The 16,578-nt window shown below is 39.9% G+C and overlaps 1 pseudogene; it reads left to right on the forward strand.

Annotated features, from left to right (window-relative positions):
* Nucleotides 1-13,061: 13,061 nt before the first annotated feature.
* On the forward strand, nucleotides 13,062-14,703 carry LOC144461860 (uncharacterized; annotated as a pseudogene).
* The last annotated feature ends 1,875 nt before the right edge of the window (nucleotides 14,704-16,578 follow it).

Consider the following 16,578-nt stretch of genomic DNA (forward strand, 5'->3'; position numbering starts at 1 on the left):
AGCTAAAATGCTAATATATATATATAAAAATTAATAAAAATTATGAACAGATTTAAAATGTAAAAACAAGAGGCGTATCTGATGCAGCCAGTGTAGTACTATGATCCTACACTGATTTTGAGTCAATTGATCATATTTTCTGGAAGCTATTGAGCTAAAATGCTAATATTTATATATAAAAATTAATAAAAATGATGAACAGATTTAAAATGTAAAAACAAGAGGTGTGTCTCATGCAGCAAGTGAAGTACTATGATCCCACACTGATTTTGAGTCAATTGATCATATTTCCTGGAAGCTATTGAGCTAAAATGCTAATATTTATATATAAAAATTAATAAAAATGATGAACAGATTTAAAATGTAAAAACAAGAGGCGTATCTCATGCAGCCAGTGGAGTACTATGATCCTACACTGATTCTGAGCCAATTGATCACATCTCCTGGAAGCTATTGAGCTTAAATATTAATATTTATATATAAAAATTAATTTAAAAATATTTAGAGATTTAAAATGTAAAAACAAGAGGTGTATCTCATGCAGCCAGTGGAGTAACATGATCCCACACTGATTTTGAGTCAGTTGATCATATTTTCTGGAAGCTATTGAGCTAAAATGCTAATATTTATATATAAAAATTAATAAAAATGATGAACAGATTTAAAATGTAAAAACAAGAGGTGTGTCTCATGTAGCAAGTGGAGTACTATGATCCCACACTGATTTTGAGTCAATTGATCACATCTCCTGGAAGCCATTGAGCTAAAATGCTAATATTTATATATAAAAATTAATAAAAAAATATTTAGAGATTTAAAATGTAAAAACAAGAGGCGTATCTCATGCAGCCAGTGGAGTCCTATGATCCTACACTGATTTTGAGTCAATTGATCATATTTTCTCGAAGCCATTGAGCTAAAATGCTAATATTTATATATGAAAATTAATTAAAAAATATTTAGAGATTTAAAATGTAAAAACAAGAGGTGTATCTCATGCAGCCAGTGGAGTACTATGATCCTACACTGATTCTGAGTCGATCACATCTCCTGGAAGCTCTTGAGCTAAAATGCTAATATTTATATATAAAAATTAATAAAAATGATGAACAGATTTAAAATGTAAAAACAAGAGGCGTATCTCATGCAGCCTGTGTAGTAACATGGTCCCACACTGATTTTGAGTCAATTGATCATATTTTCTGGAAGCTATTGAGCTAAAATGCTAATATTTATATATAAAAATTAATAAAAAATTATGAACAGATTTAAAATGTAAAAACAAGAATCGTATCTCATGCAGCCAGTGGAGTTACATGATCCTACACTGATTTTGAGTCAATTGATCATATTTTCTGGAAGCTATTGACAGGGTTCCCGCGGGTCCTTAAAAAGTCTTAAAATGTCTTAAATTAAAATCCAGGTAATTAAGGTCTTAAATTGTCTTAAATTTACCGTAAATTTGCTGTAGGTATTACATTTTCAGCCGGTGCGTTTAATGCCGATGGGAAAGCACAGTGGCCCACCGTAAAACATATAATAGTGTGTATTTGTGTGATTAATTTAGTATGGTGCCTTTATAGTACGGTGTCGTAAATGAGTCTCCGCGATTAATAGCTGTTTTACGGTACGTCTGCTACAGACGCTGACGTTGGGCAGCGCCCTGCCATTTCGCGGGTATCGAGGTGAGCGGTTAAAGATGCAGAGATGGGGAAATGTAAATTTAGGATGAGTTTTATTTTGCTGCCTGTTCGGGCAACGCGGAGGGGAGCTGGTCAGCAACTGCACATGGAGCTGTGTGAGATCGTTTCTGACGTTGCGCTGGGCCTTCGTTTTTTTTCACGCTGTATATCTTTGTTTCTTTTTCACAAGAATAGGGCTAATATAGATTTAGATCAGTGTTAAGGAAAGTAAGGGGTTTTGAGGCCCATGGCTTCTGGGAGCGGGGGGGCTCAGGGTGGTAATTGGCAGGCAGTGTGTCGGGAAAAGGGGGGGAATAAGAGAATGGCATCGAGTGAGAGACCTGAAATGTCAGGAGATGAAGGAAATAAAATTAGGAGAACTGGAGCAAATGAAGAGTTTGTGGTGCTGTTTAAAGTTAAGGGGGCTAATCAGGGAGATCCGGGGTTTAAAGCAATAAATCCATTAAAAGTAACCAACGCTTTAGAGAACCAGATCGGCAGGGACTTTCAAGCCAAGATACTATATAATGGAATGCTGAGAGTTTGTTGCAAAAACAAGAAACAATATGATGCTCAGGCAGTGGGGAAGTTGGTGGTTAAGGTGGAGAGTTTGGTTCCTAAAGGAAGCCAGCACTGGCTCAGGGGAGTTGTGTATGGAGTGTTTGCTGGCTTGTCGGAGAAGGACATCTTAGAAAATGTTAAGGGCGGCCAGGTAACTGAGGTACTGAGATTTAGGCGATGGGGATCCACCATCATCCACCATGGGAAGTATGGCATATCAGGTAAGGGAGTACATCAGACCCCCGCAGCGCTGTTATAATTGCCAGCGATTTGGACATGTGGCCGGGTCTTGTCGGGGTAAAAGAAAGTGTGCAAAATGCGGTGGAGATCATGTAATTCAAAACTGTGAGGCAGAGGCTCCGAAGTGCCCTAATTGTGGTGGGGATCATGCAGCAGTGTTTCGTGGTTGTATGCATTCAGTCCAGGCTAGGCGAGTGCAGGCTGTGAGGGAGAAGGATAAGGCGTCCTATGCAGAGGCAGTTCAAAGAGTGGCTAGAGAACGCACAGATTCCACTGCTAGGGAAGAAGCAGTGACGGGGAGCCAGCCAAATGTGCCAAAACTGTTGCTGGCGCTTCCCTCTGACATGTTGATTTTTAATAAGGAATCATTTTTGGCTTTTGTTTCTGATGTGTTGGTGGGAGCTCAAAGAGCAGTTAACAGGTCAGACATCATCAGGCTAGTGGTGGGGGCTGCCGAAAGGTTCCTCGGAATAAAGCAGCTGCCAGAAAAGTTGCATCAATACATGATAGAGAATCAGGGCATGGACATGTCACAGTTGATGAGGACCAGTAGTCTGGAGGATGTAAGCGATGATGATGAGGTTCCTTAACATTTGAATGTGGTATATTCGTCAATGGAACGCCTGGAGTCTGATTGCAAATGGCCAGGAGTTAAAGAGATTTGTTAATGAATTTAAAGAGGCACCACAATTGATATGTATTCAAGAAACATGGCTAAAGCCCTGTCTGGATTTTGTAATCCCAGGATATGAGTGTTTGAGGCTAGATAGGTTTGATAGATCAGGTGGGGGTTGTGCAACTTTTGTTAAGAACGGATTGCAATATAGAAAATTTAAGTTGATGTTTACTCCTGTAGTGAGTGTCTGGCTGTGGAGGTTTGGAGCAGTCATAATTCTATAACTGTGCTAAATTATTATAATCCCTGTAAACCTTTGGTTTTGTCAGATTTTGATGATATAATGGAGAAGGTAAGGTGTCCTGTTATATGGGTGGGAGATTTTAATGCACATAATCCTTTATGGGGCAGTGACCACAGGGATAGTAATGGTGTGATAATAGAAGATTTTTTAGATAAGTATGATCTGGTAGTGATGAATGATGGAAGGCCAACTAGGTATGATATTCTGAGAAATGCATGTAGCCATATAGATTTATCAGTTGCTTCTTCAAACTTAGCTAGAATTGGTGAATGGGATGTAATGGACAAACACAATCTGGGTAGCGATCATTATCCAATTATCTGCAGGTTTGGTAGGGATTTGAGGAGAGAAGTGGAAGAGAAAGTTCCTAAATATAACTTTTCTGAAGCTAAATGGGATAAATTCCAGGAGAGTGCCCGAAGCTTAATTGGAGAGGTTGATAGTGAGGATTCTGTGGACAATTGGAATGCTGCCATTAGCTTCATGTTACATGAGGCTGCTCGGTGTTCCATTCCTGTGAAGCAGGCACCTGGGCCTCGTATGCTGGTTCCATGGTGGAATAAAGAGTGTGACGAAGCCGTAAGGAATAGGAATGTAGCATATAGAAGATTAAAAAAGTATCCAATAATGTTAAATGCAATAGAGTATAAAAGACTAAGGGCAGTGGCAAGAAGAGTTATTAAAGAGACGAAGAGATGTAGTTGGAGGAAATTTTGTGGTACGCTAGGTCCTGAGACTTCAGTAAGGCAGCTGTGGTCAGCTGTACGTAAAATGTCAGGGGTATATAAAAGCAGATCAATACCTGTGTTACAGAAAGGAGAGACTGGAGCAGTTTCCAATAAAGAAAAAGCAGACATGTTTGTTGAAATTTTTCAAGCAGTGCACAGTTCAGGGAGCCTGGGAGTTGAGAGGTGTAAGAAGAGGACAGAGATGATGACAGTTAACCAGTGGAAATTGGAGGGGAGTTTAGATAATGATAATCCCATTAATCAGTTTTTTACTATTAAAGAGTTGAAAGAAGCAATTATGTCTGGGGCAAATACTACCCCAGGGAGAGGTTGTCATACGAGTTATTTAAACATCTAGATGATATGGCGCTCGAGGACATTTTGGCTTTGTTTAATACTGTGTGGGCAGGGGGTTGCTTGCCAAAGGAATGGAAACATGCGGTTGTGGTCCCTATCATGAAGCCAGGCAAAGAGGCATCTGACCCTGGCTCATACCGCCCTATAGCACTCACAGCAGTGCTATGTAAAATTATGGAGAGAATTGTTACTAATAGATTAGTGTATTTTTTAGAGACCAAAGGACTCTTTGTTGGTTTCCAGAATGGCTTCCGAAATGGGAGGTCCACAATGGAGTCAGTTGCAGTCTTAGATCAGAACATTAAAAGGGCATTTAGCAATAAGGAGAGTGTAGTCAGTGTATTTTTGGATATTGAGAAGGCGTATGATTCTTTGTGGAAGGAGGGTTTAATGATTAAAATGTTTGACTTAGGAGCGAGGGGGCGGATGTTTAATTGGATCAAGGATTTTTTAATGAACAGATCTATACAAGTTATGGTGGGTGGTGTTAGCTCAAAGAGTGTAGAAATAGAGAATGGAACCCCACAGGGAAGTGTTATTAGTCCAGTTTTATTTAATATAATGATTAATGACATTTTCGGCAAAGTAGAGGGAGCATTCGGGTTGTCTTTGTTTGCTGATGATGGGGCTATCTGGAAAAGAGGGCGAAATGTTGAGTTTGTTTTAAAGCAGATTCAAAGAGCATTAGAGTCAGTAGAGGAATGGGGGAACACATGGGGCTTCAAAATATCTGCCTCTAAGTCTAAATATATGGTATTTGGATTTAAAAAGAAGCTGCCTAATATTGGATTGTATATGTATAGGTCTCCACTGGAGAAGGTAAAAGCGTTCAAATTTCTGGGTGTTTGGTTTGAAGAGCAGATGACTTGGGTTGTGCATGTCAGTAAAATTTTGGTGAAATGTGAAAAAGTTTTGAATGTTACCAGAAGTCTGGCTGGCTGTGAGTGGGGGGCTGACAGGGAGACAATGCTTCTAATTTACCAGGCCATGATCAGATCTTCTCTTGACTACGGGTGCTTTGTGTATGGGTCTGCGTCTAAATCTGTTCTGGCAAGGCTAGATGTACTGCAGGCCAGGGCTTTGAGGCTTTGCTGTGGGGCCTTCAGAACTTCCCCAGTCCCTGCCCTGCTTATTGAAACGGGAGAAATGCCCCTATGGTTAAGGCGCATTAAGTTAGCTTTACAGTACTGGGTAAAACTAAGTGGGTGTCATCAAACTTTTCCAGCAAGGTGCCTGTTACAAGAGTCTGACGGAGGCAATAAGTATAAAACATTTTTTGCAAATATAAATCAGTGGGCTGGGAGGCTGGGTTTGGAACAAGTTAGTGTAGCGGAACATACAAGCTGTCTACCTATGCCATATTGGGTGCTGCCCGAGCTGAACACTGAACTGGTCTTTCTACAGGAAAAAGATAAGAAGCTGGTAATATCAAAAATAGCAGAACATCTAAACTCAATTGGAGACAATACTTTGACTATTTTTACAGATGGATCTAGAGATCCAGTTAGTGGCAGAGCTGGGTTTGGGATGTATGTGGAGCAGCTTGGGGTAAAGATTGGCCGGCGCATCTCTAATGGGAGCTCTGTTTTCACATCTGAGCTAATGGCAATCTTATGGGCTTTAAGGTGGATTGGGGAAACCAGACCTAGAGAGGTTATAATCTGTTCTGACTCTGCAGCTGCTCTGGAAGCCTTAAGAAGGGGGAAATCTAAGGCTCGACCTGATATTATTATTGACATTCTAACTGTGTTTTTTAGAATTGGGTTTAGATCTAACATCACCTTTTGCTGGGTGCCGGGTCACGCAGGGGTTGGGGGGAACGAGCAGGTGGATCAGATTGCAAAACAGAGTTTGAGTAGAGAGGTAGATGTTCATATACCCTGGGGGAGAGCGGAGCTGAGAGAAATAATTAAAGAGGGCTTAATGAAGGAATGGCAGAGAGGGTGGGAAAAGGAAAGCAGGGGTAGACACTACTTCTCTTTACAGTCTCAAGTTAAAAAAAGATGTACCTGCACTTTTCAGTCTCATGGGGATTCAGTTAAACTGTGTGGGCTAAACCACTTTTTGTTTATTGTAGGAAAACATGTGTCTGGTTTATGTGAGTGTGGGAGCCCTGAGACAGTAAAACATGTTTTTCTGGAGTGTAGAAAGTATAGGACAGAAAGACAAACATTGTTTGATAGACTGTTAGGACTTGGAGTTCAGGCTTTTTCTGTTTTTTCTTTGTTTGGACACTGTGAGAACCATAAACTGATCTCCAAGGCAATTTTGCAATTCCTGCGCAACACAGGACTATATGTAAAAATCTAGTTCATCATCGGACCTGTGGAGGGCAGTAATACGCTAAACAGTGTCAAAACTGCTGGAATCTTACAAGAAGAAGAAGAAGAATGTAAATTTAACGAGAAGTGGATGGAGGAGGACGTATTCAGGAGGTGGTTGGCACCGGCAAACTAGTGATGGTGAAATCGAAGCTTCATGAAGCACTGAACCACTTTGACACACCTGCTTCAAGAATGACACACTGCTTCGAAGCATTTCATACAGTCATAAGAGTGACATCTGCTGGCTGTGTGTCTAAGTGTCTAAGTGGAAGACCTGGAAAAGCCTCAAGACTGCCTGTAACGAGGCCTCGCTCCCGGTAGTCATGTGATTGTGGGCGTGCCGAAGCAGGGATCGAAACACTGCCTCGGAACACTTGCGCTTCAAAAGATCGACACTGTGTCGAGCAAACTGGCTCGAGCGTAACATCACTACGGCAAACAACAACGAGGCAATGTGCACATTTTGTAAGAAGACTTTTTCTTTAGGGACCATGGGGCTCAAAGCCATCGAGTCTCACATGAAAGGAGTAAAGCACCAGCGGTACATGGCAGCAGTTAGCAATAGCGGGGCCAGGCTAATCCCTGCATTGTTTGCAGCGCGACCGAAAGACGTTACAAGTTCAGACGCCACTTCTCAGTTGGCTATGACGAGATTCATTTCACCGCCAGACACCCAAAAGGCAGAGGTACTGTGGGTTCTGCATACTGTGGCGAGGCACAATTTGTTAAGATCTAACGAGGACATACGAGACATCTTTGCCGCCATGTTCCCCGATTCCCAGCTTGCCAAGTCATTCACCTGTGGTGAAAATAAAACTGCATATGTCGCCAAATATGGTATCGCTTCATTCATCAAAAAGGAGCTATCGCGCAGCGTGAGTTAGAAGCCAGATGTTGTCATGTTTGACGAAAGCATGAATGAAACGACAAAGAGCAAACAAATGGACCTTCATTTGCGGTTCTGGACTACTGATGAGACTGGCACACATCATGTCATCTCCCATTACTATGGGTGGGAGTTCATGGGTCACTCCAGAGCCGAGGACATCTTGGGTCATTTCACTGTAAAGTAACGTTACGATTGTGTTTGAAATCACATACATTATTCATACTAACAGTCCATTCTCACTGAGGGCGAATATCCGTACGGATTATTCTCGCGGAAAAATATAAAAGTTGATTTCATGGGTTCTTATGGAAGTTTGCGCACTGGGGCGGAACTTTCGTGCGGTGAGAAAAGTTTCCGCCCAGACTTTGACCCCCCGCGGAATTGGCCGGCGCAACTACACAGCTGGGCCAATGAAATTGTTTGTTTATAGTCGCGCAGAGCCGGGAGAGTCCGAAATCCAGTCAGGCAGGACAGTATGGGAGAAAGGTTGATCAGCCTCGTTTCACAGCACCCCGTCCTTTTTGATAAATGATGGGATGATTTTATGATCAATGAATTAAAGGACAACGTCTGGCAGTCCATTGTCCAGCTTGGTGGCTGCAGTGAGAGTGGTAAGTGCTAAAGAAAGTTGATGTTGACGCTTGTTAAACGTTAGCATGCTAGCTCGCTGCTGCTGCTGCTGCAGCTACTCTCGTCCATGTTCACCCACATCCGTTCACGCAGCGCGGACTTGGAACACAACAACGCGAAATTTCGCACCACGTCCGTACCGCGCCTGTGTGTATGTTTTGAGCACGGAAAAGCGCTGCGCAAATATTCCGCAAATCCGTCCCGCATTTCCGTATCGCGGCAGTGAGAATGACCCTTAAGTATGGTGTAAAATTGAGCAACGTTAATGCGGTCCAAAGCTCCTATACTAGCGGTGTAAACACCAACACTCCCCTGGTGCTCAGTGCTCCCAATCCGGGCAGAGTCGGCAGAGGACTGGTTATGTGCTATATTTAGGTCACAGGTCTACGGTCACTTTGACAATCTAACAGGTAACAACACATTAGCTCAGAGTTTAAGGGGTCTAACTGTTGGTAGATGTGGTTTATTATGTGTAAATATGCTGAATTGTGGTTTTATGGGTTGTTGTTGACGGTTGGGCAAATCTAGCTGCTAATGTAGTCTGTCACTTGTTGCCACAGCAACAGTAGACATTCACGTAAGGGTTAATGAGCTGTAAATAGAGATGCAGAATCAAGCTATGTTGTAAATACACATTAGATATGTTGTATTTTAGCACACATATATGATTTTACCAGTTAGTAAACCTATAGAAAACCATTAGTTTAATTTGCAAAATTTACCATTAAATTTATAGGCCACACCCAGAAAGACCACAGTGACCATAGACTGACTTGAATAGAGCATATAACCAGTACTGTTACTATCTGCATAAAGTCAATAAATTGATGTTTATATATTATTTTTGGGTCTTACTTTTAAAATGGTGCAAGAACCCTGTATTGAGCTGAAATGCTAATATTTATATATGAAAATTAATAAAAATGATGAACAGATTTAAAATATAAAAACAAGAGGTGTATCTCATGCAGCCAGTGGAGTAACATGATCCCACACTGATTCTGAGTCAACTGATCATATCTCCTGGAAGCTATTGAGCTAAAATGCTAATATTTATATATAAAAATTAATAAATAATTATGAACACATTAAAAATGTAAAAACAAGAGGTGTATCTCATGCACTCTGTGTAGTACTATGATCCCACACTGATTTTGAGTCAACTGATCATATTTCCTGGAAGCTATTGAGCTAAAATGCTAATATTTATATATAAAAATTTATTAAAAATATTTTGAGATTTAAAATGTAAAAACAAGAGGTGTATCTCATGCAGCCAGTGGAGTAACATGATCCTACACTGATTTGGAGTCAACTGATCATATTTTCTGGAAGCCATTGAGCTAAAATGCTAATATTTATATATAAAAATTAATAAAAATATTGAACAGATTTAAAATGTAAAAACAAGAGGTGTATCTCATGCAGCAAGTGGAGTACTATGATCCTACACTGATTTTGAGTCAATTGATCACATCTCCTGGAAGCTATTGAGCTAAAATGCTAATATTTATATATAAAAATTTATTAAAAATATTTAGAGATTTAAAATGTAAAAACAAGAGGTGTATCTCATGCAGCCAGTGGAGTAACATGATCCTACACTGATTTGGAGTCAACTGATCATATTTTCTGGAAGCCATTGAGCTAAAATGCTAATATTTATATATAAAAATTAATAAAAATATTGAACAGATTTAAAATGTAAAAACAAGAGGTGTATCTCATGCAGCAAGTGGAGTACTATGATCCTACACTGATTTTGAGTCAATTGATCACATCTCCTGGAAGCTATTGAGCTAAAATGCTAATATTTATATATAAAAATTTATTAAAAATATTTAGAGATTTAAAATGTAAAAACAAGAGGTGTATCTCATGCAGCCAGTGGAGTAACATGATCCAACGCTAGTAGGAAAAATACATTTTTCGATATCACGTTATAACCTGAAATCAACGTATGATGTTATAACTTGAAACCAACTTATAAAAAATATTATAACGTGAAACTTGTTTCATCATAAGCAAAAAATTGTTTTCATTGTAGATGAGACACAAAAACAGGAAAAGAAAGGCCATGGAAAGGGAAAGACGGTAAGAAGGTTGAAGAGGAGGAGAGTTACACTGTAGACACAGAAGAGATACCAGCACCAGAAGAAGGTGACAGTTCAGTGGATGATGAAGGTGCACAGCAAAACCTTCAGCCAAACAGTGTAAAGAAAGTCAAAACTAGTCACAAAAAGACACAAAAACAGGAAAAGAAAGGCCATGGAAAGGGAAAGACAGATGGTAAGAAGGATGAAGAGGAGGAGAGTTCCAGTGAAAACACAGGAGCAGAAGAAGGTGACAGTTCAGTGGATACTTAAGGTGCACAGGATGAAGAGATTGACAACAGACATTGCAAATCAGGACGAAACAAGTTCAGAATTTTTATAACAAAAAAAAAAATGGAACAAAATAAAACATGAATAAAAGACATGAATGAACTCAGATATCCATGGACTGACACATTATATCATGAGTTTTTGAAAGAGAATGCATGTTGTACACTTGCATTTAAATACCAGCATGTTAAAAAAAAGTCATAGCCACAAAAAGAAATGTCACTATTTCAGTGCAAAAACAAAATGCACTTTTGATGAGTGTGCAGCTGTCTACCTTTTCTCTAAGAGAAACAAGCCAAAATCAACAGATACAAAAATAAGTTTTCAAGTGATTCGTGTTGGTACGGTTACACACAGAAAAAATCAAAGAAGATTTTGACCAGCAAAGTACCTGCGAAGAGGAAAAATAGCAAAAGCTATAACCAAAGGTGTCAGCAATTTCCATTACGGCATGACCAAGGATGTTTTAAAGAAAATATCCTCTGAAGTGAAGAAGAAGAGCTCAAGGCTTCACAACGATGTAATGCTGGAACTAATGCTCACTCAAAAAGTAATCCGGGAGAGCAGCAGTCATGCATCATTTAAAGGTTATCTTCAGCACCTACAAATTGATCCATTTGCTCTACATTTGTACGCAGAGGGTGGACTTAACATTCTGGCTGAACACCTTAAAAAAACATCACCTGTCACTCTCTACTTTGATGCTACAGGCAGTGTTGTCCAGAAAATACCAGATCAAAACAAGAAAGTTCTGTATTATGCTCTAGTTTTGCCCAGCATGGACAAGGACAGCCCTCCAATACCTGTCACAGAACTTGTGTCAAACAGCCATTCAGTTCCTGCCATATCACACTGGCTTATGGCATTTAAAAGAAAAATATCAAACAAATATCAATCATAGCTGGGCTATGATTAACAGTGTGTTTATTGCATTCAACAAAGAAAATGTTTCTGTCTACCTTGACAGAGTATACAAAATTGGAACTTGTAGTTTGTAGCTCTGCCCACATTTTGAAGGCTGTATTACAAGCATTGGTGAAGAAAACCACCGACAAAGGTATAAAGGAATATGCCTTATACACCTTTGCTTACCTTCTAAACTGCACCAGCATGAAGGTGGCTGTGGAGGTTTTTTTATCACATGTGTGTGCTTTGTGATTCTGAGGAGGACACAGAAGTGGTGAACCAGAGCAAAGGATATCTTGATGTGTTTGTTTTGGAAAACAAGGGTCTTTAAGGTGGAAGAAAGTGACCAAATGATGGAAGGTGAGAAGATCCTCATGGACAAAACTGCAAACACCATTATTGGAAAGTCGCCTTTCACAATAGTTTTCTCAACTCCAAAGGGACCAAGCAGAATGTGACGTCCTTTCTGATGATGCTGTTGGCACAAAAAACCAGTACCAGTGTCCTGGTGTTATTGATGTGCTACTTAAAAACTACATGGGGATCTTTCCTTTATGGAGTGGTTAGCTTCTTGGGGATCTCTCACAGCACATGAAGACAGAAATTAAAATAAGTGATGGAAAGCCTAAAACAAGAGATACAAACTGCCACGTTGAGCTGTGGTTTAGTTTAGTGAAGCATTCCATCCTGCAAAAGAAGAGATACTTTGGACCAGCAGAGTTTGTGTCCAAAATGCATGCCTCAATAGAGTGTGCCAGGGCTGATGTCAAAACCCGGAAGTTTAGCATCGCGCTGGTTCCCGGAAGAGAAAGTGAATGTGATTTTTGCATTCTGTTCTCGATTATGTCAGAAAATAAGCTCTGTGGCTAACACAAGTTTATGATACTTACAGGTTTTGTTCAGCGAGATAATCTTCACATATGAACACCTTTCATACCGCATTTGAAGCTTAAATGCAATCGCCAGAAGTAAAAAGCTAACGTTAGGCTTTAACGGACTACGTGACTACTCCATGGTCTCATGACTCTTGACGTCACCGCCACTAAGCTTTCAACTGATTTCGGCCGCTTTATTTTAAAAACATTGTATAATGGGGAAATCGGACTGTTTAAGCTAAATAAGAAGCTGTAATGGCGGACTACCAGCACTCTCGCCTGTTCGGGGGTGATGATGTTTAATGTCCCCGACAGGGTTTGTAGTCATATTGAGCAACTTGTTAGCCACCGCCTTTTTTACGACACGTAAAAGCTTCAAAATTCACAAGTAGGGTATTTACTGCGGTGTTTTATGTCGTAGAACAAAACCTGAAACTCGCTTAAGCTTTTGTTAACCACAGACCTTATTTGAGGCATTTTACCACAAAAAACATATTGACTTTTAGACGAGAGAACCGGAAGTGCTAAAAGCGCTAACAGAGTTCCGGGTTTACTGGCACACTCTATGCAGGGAAGATATAATGAGCACATCATGCAACAGAATCTTCCAGAGCAGATTTTGGACAAACTCAATACAAGTTCAGGCAAGTTAGACAATGACCCTATTTAACACTGGAACAAGCGAGATAGCTCTGCTGGATGGTCCAAGTCAAAATCAAAATACTTCAGTCCACCAAAAAAACTAACTAAACCCAAGAGCAAGATGAAGACAGTAACAGTCAGGATGACCGAGACAAAGACGTGTGTGGTTTTGTATATGTACTGTTATATGTGAAAATTAATTAGTAATTATTATAGAGCCATACTAATAATCTTATCAGACACATTAGGGCTTCGCATCGCCAGGTGCCAGGCCCTAATTAACACAGGCTTATAAATACATCTTTGTCCCCCGCCCCATCCCAACACATTTATAACATACACTTTGTTTTGTTTTTGGTAATCTTGATTTGCAGTTAACACTACTGTGGAAAAAAACAGTGAGGTGGTTGTTGCAGTGATTCCCTCACAGATGAAGGGGCAGAACCTCCTCATCCACCACTCACAGCTGTGCACACTTAGGCCACACCAGTGGTTGACAGGGGAGGTATGTATCAAGTGTGCAAATGTTCTTTTTAAACTGTCATTGATGTTTTGATCTTAAGTATTATATTATGAATTATTTTGATAATTAGATAGTAAAGCTGATGGAAGTCATATTTCATCCTATTTGAGACCTTTTTATTATTAATTGGACAATCAATTTGTTGTTTCTATCAGGTTATTGAGGGCCTCCTTCATGTTTTTGCCCACACATTCAGTGTGATGGACACCATCTATTTAATGAGCCACTATACAGCAGATTGTATTCTCTTTGGTGGCAGGAAAAAGCTGCCTCAACAAAGTTTACGAAAGGTAAAGGTGTGTGTGTGTGTGTGTGTCTCTATGACGAGTAAGACCTAAGACTATTGCCTAATCACCCTATGAATTATTTTGACTAAAACGTTAATTTACTCACTCCTGAGCATAAAAAATAATGAAGAAAAGCACAACACTAAAACTGGTATGAGAGAGAAATACCGTTGTCATAAGTGAACTATTAGTTTGTCTTAGAATTTTTATTTTGAGTGAGTGATTATTTTCATCCATATGTAATTATTCCAATCGTAGGTGAACTTCAGCAACTTTGGAGCTGTTCTGTCATTTGTGCTGGTAAACAATAACCACTGGAACTTGCTGGTTTGTAAATTTCTTCTGTTGATCTCTAAATGCATATCATCTCCCACGTAATGAGACAAAAACATATTGATAGTGCCATGGGCCATGTAGTAAGGTACACTGACTATGAAATAACCACAGAGATGAGTGCATAGCACCGTGACACAGACAAAGAGAGACACAGGGGCAGACAGGCATAAAGCAACTGACAGACAGTACTGATTAAGAGCCATGCTGCTGCCTAAATTCATAATATTAATATCACACATATCTCCATCACCCTGTGGCACTCTTTTGGGGCAGAAATTTTGTAGTTTGACATTGTTTTGTCATGTTTTGTTGTGTCACAGTACATACATGCAGAAACCAGCACAGTGTACCTGGTGGATCCAGCGCGAAAGACATCTGAGCTGAAGGCCTCACAAACTGCTGCTAAAAGAATCCGGTAGATTAATTTTAAGATACTCTCAGTTTATGTTACAAATGTTATCAAATAAAGTGTACCTGTTTTCATTCAATGGGCCACATGCCAAGGCTCTTTTAATGATCAGTAGCTGGGGACTGATCATTCTATAAGGTAAAATATGACATTTCTAAAATGGTACGGGTCAAAGTCTTTATTTACAAATAAATCATCAAAGATGTAAAGCCAGTGATTTATACAATTGCATTCAATGTTCAGATCTTAAAGCTATGACCTAGGTGCTCTGACTTCACTTGTAAAATACATTATAAAAATAAAAAAAGACAGATATGCAATGGGTTATCAAAAACATTTTTTCTTCTTTTATTAACCAAATAACTATTTAAAGAATTACACTAAATACAGAACAAAACATTAAAAACATTCTGCACTTGAATACTATAGCTTAAAACAAACAGAACTTCATAACCATTTAAAGAATTTAACTAAATACAAAACTCAACATTAAAAACATTCTGCACTTGAATAGTATCGCTTAAAACAAACAGAACTTCATAAACATTTAAAGAATTTAACTAAATACAAAACTAAAAAGTAAAAATGTTAACAACTTAAACTGAACTTTTTCTCCTGCCACCTCCGCCCACCCTGTCTGAGCCTCTGCCACGCTGGCCTCTGTTTCAGCCTCCCTTCCTGATGTTTTCAGGACACTCACTGTAAGACATATTTGAAACTGTGAGTGGAATACAGGATAAGTTAGGCTATAGTAACCAATGTTACAGACATTCTTAGAGGTCATGCACAATACATTCTTGCATGTACATGCTGCAACTCCTCAAAACAGATTTCAACTTTGGATGCTGTTCACAAACAATAAGCTGGAGCTGCAACTAACAATTAATTTTGTTTTTCATTAATTGGTCAATCATCCTCTTAAAGGGCAATAAGCGAAATTCACCATTTTTAGATTGAAGGAATTTAAAAATTGCTATGTGAAGAACTAGAGGTGTAATTTCATCTGGAGTATAGCATGACCTCACACACCCTCTCTCTGTGTTGATCTCCAGCCCATTGTTTACAAGCCGGTCCGGCTGCGCGTTCATGTACGTTCATGTGAACCCCCCCCCCCACCGGAGCCCTTGGCCCTCCCTCCCTATAAAAGGCTACAGCCAGTGAGCAATGGCAGTGCGTATTTTTGAAGTGAAATGGCGGAGAGCGGAGTGAAACGTTCACCTGAAGACGACCAGGATCTGACATTACCTCTAAAGAAACAACAGTTGTTGGTGAAGAAGTTGTCGGATAAAGAAAGGGACAGAACTCGTATTAACATTGGCCTTACATTTCCAAGGTGGAGAGCACTGCGAGAGCTAAAGAGGCTACAATTTGACTCAGAGCTAGCTCTTCTTCTCCTGGACAGGTACAACATAAAGTCAAATGTCTGTTTTAATTAGTGTTACAGAAACGTTAGGCACATGTCTCTGTGTCGATTCAGTTAAATTTAATGCTACAATCGTAGCATGGGTTAATGTCCGGAGCTTGAGTTATTAGCGGCTCTGTTCCAGCAATGGGTCAGGCGTTACGGTTGTGTTAGGTGAGTAGCCCGGCAGCCCAGCTAACATTTGCAATTAGCATTGTAAAATGTAGCCTGGCAGGCAGTCTGGCGGCTGTGTTTAGCTATTCCCCTGCCTACTTCAATGATGATGGTCCCTGTAATAAATGTAATGTATTTGCTGGGATGGAGGCGAGGCTCAGTGACTAGAAGAGCTGGTAGAAGCGCTCCATAGCTGCAAGTCACTCAAGTAGCCGCAGTAGCTCTAGTGCTATTTCCGGGAGCTAACGCTAACGTCTCGACTCTTCTCCGTGAGCCGGAGCTGGAGCCGTGAGCCCACGGTGTGGCAGC

Source organism: Epinephelus lanceolatus, chromosome 24, assembly GCF_041903045.1.
Source record: "Epinephelus lanceolatus isolate andai-2023 chromosome 24, ASM4190304v1, whole genome shotgun sequence".
Lineage (NCBI taxonomy): Eukaryota > Metazoa > Chordata > Actinopteri > Perciformes > Serranidae > Epinephelus > Epinephelus lanceolatus.